General features: G+C 36.6%; 1 long non-coding RNA gene across 1 annotated transcript in view; it reads left to right on the top strand.

Moving 5' to 3' along the window:
• The window catches only part of LOC308502411, a 51,074-nt gene extending 35,639 nt beyond the window's left edge, over positions 1-15,435 (top strand). Inside the window, exons 3-4 of the long non-coding RNA XR_013994035.1 lie at positions 10,849-10,901; positions 14,852-15,435. This is a non-coding gene — a long non-coding RNA (uncharacterized lncRNA). The remainder of the gene's footprint in view (positions 1-10,848; positions 10,902-14,851) is intronic.
• Positions 15,436-17,435: the final 2,000 nt, after the last annotated feature.

Here is a 17,435-nt window from a genome sequence, read left to right as displayed (position 1 = left end):
ACTTATATGCATAGTCTAATGAGGCAAAGCATTTCACATTATATATTCAAAAAAGTAGAAACTCTATACATTCAAATCCAATTATTGCTCCACTGCGTTATTTCAAGACTTCTAACATATACTTTTAGTATTTATCTATGTTATCAGTTGAAAGCATCAGACCTATGCAGAACACACCACTTTATTCCAAAAAGCAGGAACTTTAGAGGGCAGAACAAAAACATACAACTACGGAGTAGCAGATAAAGAAAGTGTAATTCTTTCATTTAAAAATCAGCTTAATGTTGACTACCAGTAACTGATTCCTTGTGTGTGTGTGTGTGTTCTCATTACCTTTGATCACAATTGATGCATTGCATTCTGTTCCTGTTTGTTATCCGTCTCCCCATTTAAATCATGAGGGTCTTAAACTGTTCTTAACAGTCATCTTTAAAGCTATATTTTCTAAGAGACCATCTGCCATATAACAGATTCCTAACAAATATTTAACTAAGTCAAATTTTAGTAATTTTGGATGTCACCTGGTATGTGCTGTGTACTTACTTGCTATAGTACTACATCCTTTGGGGACCTGTATTTGTTTTAGCTGTCAGGAGTCATGAAGCTCCTGGTGGGTCACCACACTCATGTACATTCACTTATTGCTAAAATCCTGGGATCCTAAAGGTACACTGCAAAGTGGAATATACAAAATAAAACCATGACAATCCCAGTCTCACTGGGATTGTATTTGGTTTTTGCCTAGATTCTACTCATAAGCCCAGGCCACACAAAGTAGCTACGAATGCGGGTGCAGGTCAGTTTAGAAATTCTCCAGTGTCAGAAGGCAATAGCATAGATAAGAATAACCCTATATATAGGGTACCAAAAAACGCATACACATTTTAAAAAGGAAAAAAAAAAACTGTATTAAAATTCTAATAATATATACCAATAACAAAAGACGAATACAAGTCATGAGTATACATTTTTGGGGGCATAGATAGACATAGACATAGACATAGACATAGACATAGACATAGACATAGACATAGACATAGACATACATATTTGACGATAAAATCTTTTTGGCCTTGATATCCAAACAAAAGTCAGAGAAAATAATTTGTTATTTATGTCTTGCTCATGGAGCGGCCTCCCCCGGTCTCCTGTGCAAATGGACTCCGTGGCCTAGCACCCCAGTCCCGGTGACCATGCTAGGGCACTGGAGGGGTCGCTGCCAAGGTTTCCACCAGACCACAAACAAGGACATGGCAGCCACCCCCTCTAGCGGCTCTCTCATGGCCACTCACGAATACTACCGGCGCCACCATCTGAGCTCCCGTGGAAGTGTGAGTACCCTGGGGAAGCCCTTCCCCACCTCCTCGGTCTCCCCAAGGCTGACCCGGGTCACTGGTGGGTATGTTTCCTTTTGGGGAAGTCCACTGTTCGGTTCACGGCTTCAGCGTTGGAGTCCCCAGAGCACTCGCAATCCCCCAGGCCTCCAGCAGCGTGATCACCTGTGACCTGGCTCGGGAAGTCACAAGCAAGCAGCCTGGTAGCCAAAATAGCAAACCCAATGCCGGGCCCCATCCTGAGTGACCACCGCCAGCCACCAGACTTCCAGAGGCGCAAGGCTCTTTTAAGCTCCTCCCCTCTCCTTACCCAACCCTATAGGCTAGGCAGGCTGCAGCAAGCAGAAGCAGTTGGGTTCTTTTACATCAAAACAGCAAAATACCGAAAAGGAACTTGAGAGCTTCGCTCTTTGCTATCCAAGCCACACACGATCCTTCCTGACACCCTATAACTGTCTCTGTGTGCTTTGCACCAAGTGGCAAATAGACAAGCAGCCAGCACAAAAAAAAAAAAAAAAAAAAAAAAAAATTAATATCAATATTAGAGATTATTAGTGTTGTAATTTAAAGCACTCTTCAATAATTAGCACAAATTCAAACAGAAACACTATTGTTATTATTATACTCACTATGGCTGTAGATGTTCAGCTAAATCTAATCATAGCTTTTTCCCAGCAGTTAAAACAATACATTACAGCCATTGTAAAATGAGTCTAGAAGCTAGCCATTTGATTTGTCCCCTGAAGGCTTAAATGGAAAAAGAAATGGCCATTTTCTGTGCCATTTCTTGAGGTTTGTGATATTTTCGCGCTTTCTAATTTGCAGAACAATCATAGTTATTGCTACTTTGATAATTCCACTTATGTTGGAGCACAGAGAATCCTCTGGGCACTATTGTTTGTAATTTGAAAGATATATTGAAAGATATATTGCATTATGTTAGAGACTATTTTACACTGTATTAATTATAAAGTCAAGCAATATATGATTTCATGAAATCAAATAAAAGTATTGTAGAGCATTTGGGAAGAATATGTGTTTCAGAAAAATAATATATGGATGAATTTAAGAATATATTTTTCAAAAGTTTTGGAAGATTTTGGAAGCAGCTGGTAACCACAAGATGGCCTCAGGGTTTTTGAAAATTAATTTGGGGAACGTATTCAATAATGTTGTAAAGATTTTGTTGGGTATCCGATGGACATACGTCCTATTTGGGAGACAACCTCAGAGATACTGTGGATGCCTGATCATGGCATTGTATACCAGAAGCTAAACATTAATGAATGCCAACTATAATTATATATATATATATATAATGTGATGGCTCGGTGCGAGGTTGGAGGGATGGTGGATGGGGGGAGGGGTTTCACAGTGTGAGGGATATAAATGATGAATGTCTAAGTATTACCTTGTCTTGTACACCTGAAACTGATAAATTAAAATAAAATAAAATTAAGTTTTGGAAGATTTTAGAGTTGACATTCAGAAAACAGATAAACAATGCTAAAGCCCTGTTTAGTGTACTAAATCTTTGAAACTCATAAAAGTGTTTATAAATAATAAAATAATACATTCTAAAGTGATCCTAAATAAATGAACTTAAGATTTATCAATATCTTGAGTACTTTCATCTTGGAATGTATGAATACATATTGATATGTTGATTAGACAAACTTATGTTGTTAATTTTGTAACCAAACAAGAATTCAATATCTGCTATGTCTCATATAATGAGAAATTACATATTTGTGTGACATAAATTTTCTTCACAAATCCAGTGAAGTCAGAATAATAAACAAATCCAACGAAGTCAGAAAAATAGTCTTTAAAATACTTATGTAAGAAAAACTCTACGAGAGATATTAAAAAAACCTTGGAGACACAAGAAATTCTTTTTCATTTTAGCACTTCAGAGAAGAAAAGTGAAATTATCATTTATTTTGTGTAATGTGTTTTCATATATTCATTTTACATATGTGGAAACTGAGTGTTAGATTACACAAAGGATCTTCCCAGATCCAATCACGTAGGCACAGAGTATGAAATGAACGCATGTCACCTGATTTAAGCTTCTTTGTTCCTGTCAAGTGAGTGAGAGAGGGGAAAATGGAATCAGAAAGTCAGTTTTCAAAAGTTCACTTTTTTCTTATCAGAAGATGGAAATCAATAATTGAAGACAAAGATAGATTCAGATATGTGGAATTAACAAGTGTCATTCTGGTGAAGAAGAGTGTCAAGCATCATTTTACTCAGGTATTTAGTTCATAAAGTTCCCTGTTTCACAACTCTATACTCACTCCAAATCAAGTTAACAATGGTTCTTTAATAAAGTCGAAACTTCTAACCATAGACTTTGATGTCTTCATCAATTCTTTTCTCAACTTACCTAATTATTCTCTTTTCTGAATACAACCCATTGCCCAGAGCCCCGAAAAGTTAGCTTGAGGGTGCAGAAATATATACATGGAGATAATAATTTCCCTAATTTCTTTACAAAAAATTAACTTAATAAAACATGGCATTTTATTTAAAAAATAGTCTATTTAGTTAATATTAATTGCTTGATGCCTTAATGACATTCATCCTTACTTACATATGTAAATAAGGAACAATGTGGGAATCCTTTTGTTCTGTTTCTTTTGCATACCCAGCATTTATTCCTAATATTCATTCCTCAAAATCTCCAGTTTTGTTCAGATACCTACTCTTCATGAATTGGCCATGAGCAGTAGAGAGCCTACTTCATCTCCAACCAAAGTATAAACCTTATTGTTCTAGACGCAATCTCATTCCTCTTGCCAACTCTTGGTTCATAAAAAAGCATGTGACCCAATTTCTACCAACAAAATATCCGAGGAAAAAATTGCTAGTGCAGGGGGGATGTTTAGGAAAAACATTTTACTACTAAGAAATGTGCAAGTGATAGAGTCTGTTCTTTCTCTGGGCATTTAAGTAACTGCTGAAGCCTCTTGCTATCAGCCCGAAGAAAGTAGACCTGAGATATTGGAAAAAAAAAGCACATATTTTACATTATCATTGAATTTCTTAATTAGAAAACCTATATCCCCACTTATCTCTGAATTTTTGTTGTGTAAAATAATACATTCCTGTTGTTTAAATAAGTTTCAGAAAACTTTCCATTTCTTGAAGCAGAGATTATCCTAAGTGATACAGATGGGATAATAATTATTTAGCTGAGAGTTAAAGAATTTTCTCTAAACATAAATTTTTTTATATTTGTTTGGCCTTCTCAAATTATTCCTCTACATGAAGAAATAAATTTTCATTAATATTTCCCACACAGTGTTTGGTGATTTTAAGAAAAATATAATATAGTACTATATCCATTTTATTCCACTAATTCATCTGCCCATGCACTGTGTCAGCAAAACCAGTAACGCAACAAAGGTTTTTCAAAGCCTGACTGTATTATTTAGAAAGGAAACACCTGTTTGTAAAGTTCTTTTGCAGAAATATTTTAGTGATATATGAAGTAGAAACATATGAACTGAATTTCCCATAAATTAGTGTTTAAGCTATTGAAAACAATTAGAGAACATTTTTTTCACTGACAAAGAGATATTCCAAAAAAATTGCTGAAGATATCCTCAACCTTTTTTTTTCCTAATCTCATTCAATTCACTATTAAAATTTAAGGCAGAGTATTAAATAGCTAAAATCAATGTCACAAAGGTATATGAAAAATCTTAGCAAGTCACACCAATACATAGAATGAGGCTCGGTAAAAAGCAATACTTCTCCTCATACTCAGAATTAAAAATAAACAATCTTATGATCACCCTCTGACTCATAAAATGTATCTTTTTTGAAATGTTTATATAAAAAGACTAATTGTTTTAACTTTTAAATGTTAAAGTACATGCCTTATTTCTCTTGGGACATATTCCATTGGAACAATAGCTAGAGATAATATATTGCCTTCAGGAAATCCCCCGGTGTAGGGTGGCATTTTGCAATTTATGACCCACACACAAAAGTATAAACAAGATGAAACAGAGCCATCCTTAGAACCAGAGACATGTTTTTCTCTTTTCATTACTATAAACTTAAAATATTTTATTAAAACTTTCTTGTACTTCTTTTTTCAAAGACATATTTGAAATCACTCACCCTTAGGTTTCTTAGTTAAGATTAAAAACAAAAAAACTTAATGTTTTTAGTGATTAATTCTAATAGCTCAGAATTTCACTTACTATGTAATTGAGTAATTCAATTTCCATTTTTAAGTACTTAACATATGACAGGTAGTATACTCATTCATAATACATGATGTGGAGCAAGACAGACACTGTACCTGCCCTCTCTCTATGCCCAGTATTTAAGGAAAACAGAAAATAACAAATAATAACCCCAAATATGCCTAGGCCTATAGCAAGGGAAGGATAAGGCCCAGTAGAGTCATAGAGTAGGAGTATCAAGCTAGTTTAAAAGGGTTAAGGACGACTTCCTAGAGAAAATAATCTCTAAGTGTGTTTTCAAACTGGAGGTTGTAAAATTAATTTAGAAAATCAAGTAGAAGAGAATAGAAACTATGAGACTGCATTGTACATAAAATGTATGAGAATTGTTTCATGAAACATTTCTTCAATTATGTGTGTGTGTGTGTGTGTATATGAGAGAGGGGGGGAGGGAGGGAGGAGGGAGAAAAAGAGGGAGGGAGGGAGGGAGACACAGAGAGAGAGACAGAGAGACAGAGAGACAGAGAGAGACAGAGAGAGAGAGAGAGATCTGGGTTTTGAAGTAAATTATATTTTTAAAGACGGGTAATAACCAAAAATGTGTTTGAATTCCTCTAGCCTAAAGGATGAATGAAAAAAGTAAGGTAGTCAAAAATGAGGAATAAGAATTTTCTTGGCAGGATAAGAGTTTATCTGGCAGGAAAAAAGTATGTGCAAGTACCCAGAGGTATAAGTTTGTGTAATTCCAGAAGCTGAAAGAAGTTCAGAAAAGCTGGAAGAGTTGGATGGGATCACGTGTGTGAAGGAGGGGGGTTGGGGAGGTACTGGCTGCGTGAAACACCAGGGATGAGACTGAATTCAGGATAGAATGTGACTCTCAAGCATCTTATAAGCCATGCTATGAAGTTGGGTATTGTTTTAAGAGCAATAGTTAACTGGTAAATAGTTTTAGGTCGGAGATTATGATAGGGATTGCATGTTAGAGAACAGCTCTGATTACGTTTTACAAATAGGAGAGAGGACAGTCAATATTGGAGGCAGATGACTTGCAGGAATTTGGATGCCCCAGTCAGGCAGAGTGATTTGGGGAATACAGAGAAGTGGGTGGATGTGACAGAAAAACACTAAGGCTGTGTCTTGGCTGGGGGAAGGAAGGGAAATGAGACCCCTGGAATGCCTGCCACATTGCAGGCAGACAACGATCTGTACAGAGCCAAAGCTGAGATACTAAACAATGGCAAAGAAATAGGTTTGGTCGATAAGAGGACAAAAATGTTCAGTTTATGACATATTGACTATCAAATCTGCTCATCATCAAGCCTTTCATAGGAAAGAAACCTCAAAAGGTTTTTGCTAAGAGTCAATTTATGATAAAGACAGATGCAGCTCCCTGGAACGTTTTCTAAGGGAAGAGCTAAATTTTCCAATTTCTTTTTTTTTTTTAAGTTTCTTTTTTAAACTTTTAATTTTGAAATAATTTCAGACGTAAAAAATGCTGCAACAACAGTACAAAAAATTCCTGTGTACTTTTCACCCAGATTCCCCAGCGTTATGTCCAAAGAATGTCCCTTTTCTGATCCAGGATCCAGTATTGCATGTTTGCATTTAGTTTCATGTCTCCCTTCCTTCAGTCTGAAACAGTTCTTCAGCTTTCCTGTCTTTCATGATCATTACACTTATTTATTTATTTATTTATTTTTTATTTTTTATTTTTTTAGTTGAAGTTTATTGGGGTGACAATTGAATTGTCAGCAAAGTTACATAGATTTCAGGTGTACAATTCTGTATTACATCATCTATAAATCCCATTGTGTGTTCACCAACCAGAGTCAGTTCTCCTTCCATCACCATATATTTGACCCACTTACCCTCATCTACTATCCCCCTCCCCCTTCACCCTCTGGTAACCACTAAACTGTTGTCTGTCTATGAGTTGCTGTTTCTCTTGTTCTTTTGTTGTTTTTAGTTTGTATACCACATATCAGTGAAATCATATGGTTCTCTACTTTTTCTGTCTGACTTATTTCGCTTAGCATTATATTCTCAAGATCCATCCATGTTTCACAAATGGTCCTATTTCATCTTTTCTTACCACCAAATAGTATTCCATTGTGTACATATACCACAACTTCTTTATCCATTCATCCACCGAAGGACATTTTGGTTGTTTCCATGTCTTGGCCACCGTAAATAAAGCTGCAAAGAACATTGGAGGACACGTGTCTTTATGGATAAATGTTTTCAGATTTTTGGGGTAGATACCCAGGAGAGGGATTGCTGGGTCATACGGTAATTCTATTTGTAATTTTTTGAAGAACTTCCACACTGCCTTCCATAATGGCTGCACCAGTCTGCATTCCCAACAACAGTGTACGAGGGTTCCTTTTTCTCCACAGCCTCTCCAACACTTGTTACTATTTGTCTTGTTGATGATAACCATTCTAACTGGGGTGACGTGATATCTCATTGTGGTTTTTATTTGCATTTCTCTGACAATTAGTGATGTTGAGCATTTTTTCATATGTCTATTTGCCATTTGTATGTCCTCTTTGGAGAAATGTCTCTTCAGGTCCTCTGCCCATTTTTCAATTGGGTTGTTTGTTTTTTTGTTGTTGAGTTGCAGGAGTTCCTTGTATATTTTGGATATTAGCCCCTTATCGGAGGCACTGGTTGCAAAAATCTTCTCCCATTCAGTTGGTTGCCTCTTTATTTTGTCGATGGTTTCTTTTGCTGTGCAGAAGTTTTTAAGTTTGATATAGTCCCATTCATTTATTTTAGCTTTTACTTCCCTTGCCTTTGGAGTCAAATTCATAAAATGCTCTTTGAACCTGAAGTCCATAAGTTTAGTACCTATGTTTTCTTCTATGCAGTTTATTGTTTCAGGTCTTATGCTTAAGACTTTGATCCATTTTGAAATAATTTGGGTACATGGTGACAGATAGCAGTCCAGTTTCATTTTTTTGCCCCGTGGCTTTCCAATTCTCCCAGCACCATTTATTGAAGAGGCTGTCTTTTCTCCATTGTATGTTTTTTTTGCTTCTTTGTAAAAAATTATCTGTCCAGATTTATGTGGTTTCATTTCTGAGTTCTCAATTCTACTCCATTGGTCTGTGTGTCTGTTTTTCTGCCAATACCATGCTGTTTTGATTATTGTTGCCCTGTAGTACAGGATAAAGTCAGGGAGTGTGATACCTTCAGCATTGTTCTTTTTTCTTAAGATTGTGTTGTCTATTCGGGGTGTTTTGTGGTTCCAAACACATCTGATGATTTTTTGTTCTATTTCTTTAAAAAATGCCATTGGAATTTTGATGGGGATTGCATTAAATCTGTATATTTCTTTGGGTAATATGGCCATTTTAACTATGTTGATTCTTCCAATCCATGAGCAAGGAATGTCTTTCCATTTCTTTGTGTCTTCAATTTCTTTTAAAAATGTCTTACAGTTTTCAGCATATAGGTCTTTCACATCCTTGGTTAAGTTTATTCCTAGGTATTTTATTCTTTTTGCTGCAATTGCAAAAGGAACTCCTTTTCTATTATTTCTTTTTCTGAGATTTCATTGTTAGTATATAGGAATGCAATGCACTTTTGTACGTTGATTTTGTAGCCGGCCACATTACTGTATTCGTTGATTGTTTCTAATGGCTATTTGGTGGAGTCTTTAGGGTTTTCTATATATAGCATCATGTCATCTGCGAAGAGTGACAATTTAACTTCCTCATTCCCAATTTTGATGTCTTTTATTTCTTTCTCTTGACTGATTGCTCTGGTGAGGACTTCCAACACTATATTGAAAAGTAGAGGTGATAGGGGACAGCCCTGTTGTGTTCCTGAACGTGGAGCAAAGGGCTTCAGTTTTTCACCGTTAATTGTGAGATTAGCTGAGGGTTTATCATAGATGGCCTTTATTATGTTATTTTCCTTCTATACCTATTTTATTAAGTGTTTTAATCATAAATGGATGTTATATTTTGTCAAATGCTTTTTCTGCAGCTATTGATATAATCATATGATTTTTGTCCTTTGTTTATGTGATGTATCACATTGATGGATATGCGTATGTTGAACCATCCTTGTGTCCCTAGGATGAACCCCACTTGGTCGTGATAAATAATCTTTTTAATGAATTGTTGCATTCGATTTGCTAGAATTTTGTTTAGGATTTTTGCATCTGTATTCATTAGAGATATTGGTCTGTAGTTTCTTTTTGTGTTGTCCTCACCAGGTTTTGGTATCAGGGTAATGTTGGCCTCATAAAATGAGTTAGGGAGTACTGTCTCTTCTTCAATTTTTTGGAAGAGTTTGAGCAGGATTGGTATTAGATCCTGTTTGAAGGTTTGGTAGAATTCACTAGTGAAGCCATCTGGTCCCGGACTTTTGCTTTTGGGAAGGTTTTGGATGACTGATTCAATTTCGTTACTGGTGATCGGTCTGTTTAGATTTTCCAGTTCTTCATGGTTCAGCCTTGGAAGGCTATATGTTTCTAAGAACTTGTCCATTTCTTCTAGGTTATTGAATTTGGTGGCAGATAGTCCTTCATAGTATTCTTGCATGATCCTTTGTATTTCTGTGGCATCCTTGATAACTTTCCCAATTTTCAAATTTCCATACATTTCAACATATGTTCTGCTGCCCTAGTTTTCTTATCAGAGTCCAAATAATAATAAGGGCTGTCTCAATATGTTAATCTTTGAACTTTAGGTTCTTATTTTCAAAGAAAATGCATTTTTTGTATAAAAAATTTAAAGTCAGTAATCATACTAAAAAGTTTAATAACCACTAATCTTCAATATGACATGTCCAATTACCCAATACACAGTAGTATTGAAGCCTAGTTTTTTAATATGTGGATACCTGAAATGAAGTTCATATACTGTTTACACTGCTTCATGTGGTTTGAAAAAGAGAAAATTGTAAAGAAGCAAAACTTTTATTTTGAAAAAAAAAATGGAGTTTTATTTAGAAACACGAGTTTTGTGAATATGAACATTTTTTAAACCCACCAAATTTATACTTACACCACATCATTGTAATAAAGATATTTTTCTATCCTGACAATCATAATTTTCTACTGGTTGAGCACTCACACTGTAGCAGAATTATAAAGCACAGATGGAAATTTTGCCCTTGTCTCTAGCAATGCAAGGGGAAATGTTCATGTTATTTATTATCAAATTAATCCCCCTTTCTTCAATTTGGGCTACATACACATATTGCCTTGATACCAGTTGCTTATGTCAAAAATGTTGTCCAATACTATCGTATGTACTGATCACTTGTCATTTCATAACACGTGTTTTCTCCTTTGACAGTGCTACTCTTAGAAGCTCTCTGAGAAGGTGAATGTCCTGAAGAAAATGTTCCTGTGAGCCTCTCATTCTTTCTTAAAGATAAAATTGGGTTAAAACAAACATGAAAATTGGATTAAAACCTGTAGAATGTGAAAGAAACAAATTCAAAAGGGTATAGAATTTAGGGGTCTGTGTGAGATGGCATGAATCCTAGGTCCTGCCTGCATATATGCCTAAGCAACTTGTACACTACAGGTGGAAACCACACGTGTTGCTCCAGTGTCTGAGTTTTTGTTTGTGTTGAGCTCTTTTCTTTTCCGTAAAAGCATGATTCTTCAAAATTAAAAGTTTTGCCTTTCAATACTCTGGTCACTGCTACCATTTTTTTCAGTTATTTTGAAAGGTCAAAGAATCACCTCTCCTATCACTCTGTATTTCCAGCAGTGGAGGTGCCTCAGTATGTGTGGGAGGAAACCTCAGAGATAACCTGGGAACCTGTCCTCAGTTTCACCCTGTCACACCAGGCTGGCCACCAGTGATTCTGTTAAACACAGGGGAAACCGAATGTCCCTGTTAATCAGAAACCTTAACAACGCCAATGGCCTCGCCTAGTAATTTTACTTCTCAAAATGTCTGTCCAGTTCTCATAAGTAGTTTATTGTTACATCATTTTAATTTTAAAAACTTACTTTAGAAAACCAAATGTCCAAAATAAAGAATAAATTATAGTACAGCTTCTTGATAGAAACTATAATGGCATTAAAATGTTTTATATGTTTTCAAAAGAAATACTCTGTTGTTTATATTGACATGCAAGTATTTATAGCATAAAGAAATGTAAAATAAGCAAGACTTATCACTGAAAATAGTTTTTCCGGCATAAATAATATATACCAAGAAACTAAATAGATAAAAATATAATACTGACTGAAAGGAATTTTACCATAATACTCACAGCATTCAATTCTGAGAGTATCACAAATAAATTTATTTTTATTTCTTCTGCAGTTAAAATACATTTTAAGGTAAAACTGATTACTTATTAATGGAAAACAGACTAACAATTGTTTCCTTCTGTAAGTGTACATTCCATACTATTATTCAAAGTCTATCCATAAAGACATTTAAGCAAATAATCTGTCTAGACTCTGACAAACTTAAAACTATTGCTATTGTTACTTTGCATAATATCTTAGAGCATGCAAGCCTTCCTTCTGGAGTCAGTGCACAACTGGCTAAGCTTATAGCTCTTACTCGAGCACTAGAACTAAGCAAAGGAGAAAGAGCCAATATATATACTGATTCAAAATATGTTTTTTTGGTATTACATGCTCATGGAAGCATTTGGAAAGAAAGAAGCTTCCTAACTGCCAACAGGTCTCCTGTCAAATATCATCAGATCAACAGACTGATACAGGCAGTACTTTTTCCTAAAGAAATAGCAGTTATACTCTGCAAGGGACACCAAAAGGGAAGTGATGAGATTTCTGAAGGTAACCTATTAGCAGACCAAACAGCTAAAAATGCTGCCAAACTAAGTCTTAACCCTACACTAACTTCTCTAATGTGGGATGGGTCCATAAGCCCCAAAAAGGAACAAGAATGGGCTAAGACAAGGGGCTACACTAACCAACCCAAGAGTTGGTTACAAGGGGAGGATGGTCATTTACACCTCCCAGCTGCCAATCAATGGAAAGTTCTAAAAACTCTCCACCAAACTTTCCACTTTGGAAGGGACAAAACTTTACAAATGACTCAAAAATTATTCATAGGAAAAGAACTTCAAAAGAGTATACAACATATTCTCACATCCTATGAAGTCTACCATAAAAATAAACCTCCAACACATCATCAGACACCCGTAGGGGTGCAAAGACAGGCAAATGCCCAGGAGAAGATTGGCAGTTAGACTTCACCCATATGCCTAAGGCCAAAGGATGTAAGTATCTCCTAGTATGTGTGGACACCTTCACCCCTGGGTTGAAACCTTTCCTTGAAGAACAGAAAAGGCAATAGAAGTAATTAAAGCCCTAATTATAGAAATTATACCTAGATTTGGCTTCCCCAAGTTACTTCAAAGTGACAACAGGTCTTCTTTCAAATCTTCAGTTACTAAGGTTATATCCAAAGCCCTGGGTATAGACTATCACCTCCATTGTGCTTGGAGGCCACAATCCTCAGGCAAGGTAGAAAAGATGAATGACATTATCAAAAGATATCTTAGAAAATTATCACAAGAAACTAGCCAAAATTGGACAGCTTTACCCCCAGAGCTCTCCTCTGTATTCGAAATACTCCAACTAAGTGTGTCCTAAGACCTTTTGAAATGTATGGTAGGCCTTTCTTAACCAATGACCTCTTAATTGATCATGAGACTATAGAACTAACCCAAACTATAACTTCTTTAGCACAGTTCCAGCAAGCTATCCAACAGTTATCAGAAGCTCAACCTCAAGCGGATCAAAAACCCCTATTTAACCCAAGGAGATGAAGTTCTTATCAAATATCTTCCTTCTCTATCTCCTACACTAGATCCAGTGTGGAAAGGACCCTACATCGTGATTCTTTCTACTCCCACAGCAGTAAAAGTCCCAGAATTTGACTCCTGGATTCACCACTCTCGATTGAGTCAAGCCCTGTACGAGTGCACCCACACAAACAGAAGAAAAAGACAAAGGTCCTACATATTCCAGTCAACCACTAGAGGACGTAAAACTTCTTCTACACTGTACATATAAGTACTCAGATGATACAGTCCAGTTTCAAAATGACCATATTAGGGGGCTGCATTCTCCTTACTGCTGCTTTCATTGTCTTTTTTGCTGCATCTGTTGCGTGTGTTATCCTAGATTCAGCACCTCGTTCCTGCCATTACTTCCCTTGAGCAGGACTGAGCCTAGGAATATTTTGTGTTATTTTTGCATGCTATATTTTAATTAGTCTTTTGAAACTTTCTGACATCTAACACACCATTAACAATTACTACATAGTGTTTTATCAAGTTTTACTCTTTATAATAATGCTTCAACGTGGGGCTTCAGCAGACCTCATACCATTCCAAAGAAATGAAAACATACGGATTTACTTAGCCAAACATGTAATGAATGTGTCAGACTTTTGCCTTAAAGGAGGAAATTATGTTCAACAAAGCTTTACCTCCTATCTAGTTGGAGTCTGAACCCCCTTGAGGGGGTTATAAAGAACTATACCACCCTTCAAAACATTGATAAGCCCATATCTTACTCTGATATCTACAACTGGGGTCCCATTACCATCCAAAAAGACACGAGCATGTTCTCTATACAGATTATAACTATAACTCCAGCTGATCAATGTGATATTTTTCCGGCTGCCCCAACCACTGTGTTGATCTTTCGACCAATGATGGCCTTAACTGCAGCTCTACCACTTCTATAATTTATGCACATGTTAAATTATCTGCTGGATGGTTTCTTCTCTGTGGGAAGATGGCTTACTCCTATGTTCTAGCTTATAGCACCGGGGGACCTCTTCTTACCCCAAAAGCCTCATCAGGTTAGACATCACAGAGAACTCACTCTAGATCCCAGCTGCGACAGTGATATACATTTATTTAGTCCAGCTGAATATGTGTCTTTATGTCTCTTTGTAGTACCTGCTATGACCATAGCCTTAAATGTGGAGATTAGCCACATTGCTTGTTCAATGGCAAAGGCCCTGAATGCCACTTCACGGGCTATACACGCCATGAACCAAGAGTTAGTACAAGTCAGAGAAGTAGTTCTTGAGAACCAAGCTGCCAAAAACTACCTACTCTTCAAACACAATCAAGGATGTGAACATTTTAAAGGATTATGCTGCTTCAATCTTTCTGATAATTCTCATTTAATAGAAGATAAGGTACAACAAATCCATAACATAGTCTCCAATATTACACAACAGACAGGATTCTTTGGGTTAGATTTATCCTCCCTTACTTCCTGGTTTCCTAGCTTAACAGGGCGTAATGAAGCCTTTCTCATAGTTCTCTTATTCATTATTATAGGAATCATCTCTTGCTGTTGCCTACAAGGCATCTCTGCTTGTGGACCACTTGCTAGCTGTCTACAATGACCTCCAAAGCAATAAAACCCTCATCTGGATCTGCTCATCTACTGGGGACCCTCACATAGACCTCTGGACAAGCCCTAGCTGTGTATCTCCTTCTACATCCCTCCTTAGCCTGAAGTAGCCAGAGCGGTTGTCACCCCTATTCCCTAAAGCAGTTAGGGGTACATCTCCAAAGGGGGGATTGGGAGAGGTTAGTATGTCGCTAGGTAGACAGGGAGGTCCCTGGTGGAATAAACAAAAAAGCAGCCATATCCTGAAACTCCAGGTTCTGGAATGTCTCTTTCACTCTAGGATAGAGATATGATAATATGCCTGGGGTTAATAAATTATTTCAAGTCCTTTCTGGCCAGACAAAGGAGCAGATCTGATAGATAAGAATGGGTTATTTCGTTAATCCCTTCAGGATGGACAAACAGGACAAAACCTAATAGATGAATTCCATTAAAAGGCTCCCAGCCCCCTTCCCCAAGCAGGCAAAGGAAGGCATAAATGTAAAAGCCTTTTGCCATAGCTAGTGGGCTTCCCAGTTTCGGGTACCCGCTCCTGTTCAGGAGCTATAACCTTTTCTCCTGCTTTTAATAAACTGTCTTCCTTTATAACTCTTCGCCTCTCCCTGTGTCCATTCTTCGGCTTCACAAGACACAATCCCAGCCCACACCCAGAAACTGCCAGTAGATCCTACATCATTACATCACTATTGAACCATAGGGTTGGGTGCTGCAAACCAAGGAAACCTCAGGTTAGGTGTGTCTCCATTTATTGCCAGAATTTTTATTTTTTGTCAATATCAAGATGTCTGTCTTTATGGTTGCTATAATTAGCTTGCGCCTTATGCTACTAATTTGTAGGAGAAAACTATATTTGCAATAGTAAGATTCATTGCTGTAATATCATTGTAATCCATTTCCTCTCTTCATATTTATCTATATAGTACTGGATATTAAATTGATAGACTTTAAAAATCTAGGTTCAAAAATACACAATAATAAATATTTTCATATCTATATCCAAGGGTTGGACATTCGACTCAATATAATTAGAATTCTGGTTGAGATAGAAAGCCACAAAGCATTGCTGAAAACTATTCATCCATTCATTTAACATCCTGGATGTTACCTTGCTCCCACAGAGGAGAAGTATATAATCTCTCTTGCTTTCTTGCTGTTTATTAGCTTGAAACCTGCTTTGCAGCTCCCAAAGCTGCAATGCAATCAGACCCATAGAGTAATTCCCTGTTTCAATGCTTCTTCCTTTAGTCTAGTTCAGAATACAAACGCAGACAATATTGCTTTCCCAGAGGCAAGCAAGGAAAATCTTTTTCTTTCTATAGTAGAGGCAGAAAATAAACATTGCAAGATTGAAACTCATTCATGTGTAAACAGAAATGACATAGACATGTGCTGGAAAAAAAAAAAAAAACAAACCCAAAACCAGAGATTATCATTTCATAGGGAGCAGTAGATTGAAACTAGTTGAAAAGCAAATACTTCTTTTAGCACACCGTTTCCTTTGTCTGATAATGGGTGTTGATCTTTGTGTTGCAGTCCTTCTAATTGCTTTGCTTTTATGTTTAATGAACCCCCATTTCACTTACTCATCAGCCACAATCGGTGAAAATTGATGGTGATGCACATCATTTACAGGTGCACGTTTATTAAAGATAAAAAGCTTCTGGGGCTGCAGTCTTTAGAGGCAGTTAATTGATTTCATTCTTTCTTGCAACTTCTTTCAGTTGTAACCTTCAGTTTGATAAACCCTCACAGAAAAGGAATGTTCACCATGTGCCTAAAATAGGAAACCCCTGAGTTATTATTTAATGTGTATGTGTACCCCTGGAAACGTGGAACACTGATTTGTGTCTGTGCCTCCATGCTGTAAAAAAAGGGGGAGGGTGGAATCTAAAGAGAAAGGTGGGGTTTTTGACACATTATCAGGTACCTGAGTTATACCAAAAGTTGTCTGGGATTAATTACTTTCAGGAGAAGTAGAGCTCTGTCTAGAGCTCAAAAGCTGTTTAAAAAATCACACTGAGCCAAGATGTCACAGAAAGAAGCTGGGCGTGACCTTAGAGTGGGGAACAGAACATGGGATTGGAGTTCAAAAACTGGAATTTGAACACTTGCTTAGTTTAGTGAAAGCCTATTAACCTTAAGCAAACAATTATGAGTCTCAGTTTCCTCACATAGAAAAAAGGGACACCAATACTATCTACTGAGCTTACCACAAAGTGCCATAGCTAGGACAAATTAAGAGAACATAAATGAAAACCTTCAAAAACTATGGCTATGAGGATATTGCATAAATCAAAGGGGCATTTCCCATCAGTGAATAAAGGATACCTTATTCAGTTAATTTCATTGAAACAGTTGCCTATACATTTGGAGAGAGAAAAATAGTTCAGAATCCTAGCTCAACCTGTCACAAAACTAAATTATAGGTGTACCTAAAACTTAAATGTATAAATCTTAACCATAAATACTAGAAGAAAATATTTTAATATATTGTCATGCGGGAGACCC

Source organism: Rhinolophus hipposideros (genome assembly GCF_964194185.1).
Source record: "Rhinolophus hipposideros genome assembly, chromosome: 9".
In the NCBI taxonomy this organism is placed as follows: domain Eukaryota; kingdom Metazoa; phylum Chordata; class Mammalia; order Chiroptera; family Rhinolophidae; genus Rhinolophus; species Rhinolophus hipposideros.
Note: the sequence above shows the minus strand (reverse complement) of the source record. Positions and strands in the feature narration are given on the sequence as shown.